A 215-nucleotide genomic window follows, 5' to 3' on the forward strand; every position below is an offset into this window, starting at 1 on the left:
GAATAGTCTGCAATTTTAGAATTGTTGGGTTTAAAAAGATACTCTAAATCGAGCAGAAGTTATGTTTGTAAATGTGAGAGAAATTCATGTGTATAAAATCTCAGTTTTCTTTTTATTCCTTTTAAAACTGAAATAAATGAGTTGGAAGAGTTCAGGATGTATGTCTAATTCAATCAAAAATAAAAGAAATTAAAGAGGACAAGAAGTAGGGAGGG

This window comes from Miniopterus schreibersii (assembly GCF_964146895.1).
Source record: "Miniopterus schreibersii genome assembly, chromosome: 11".
Classification (NCBI taxonomy): Eukaryota; Metazoa; Chordata; class Mammalia; order Chiroptera; family Miniopteridae; genus Miniopterus; species Miniopterus schreibersii.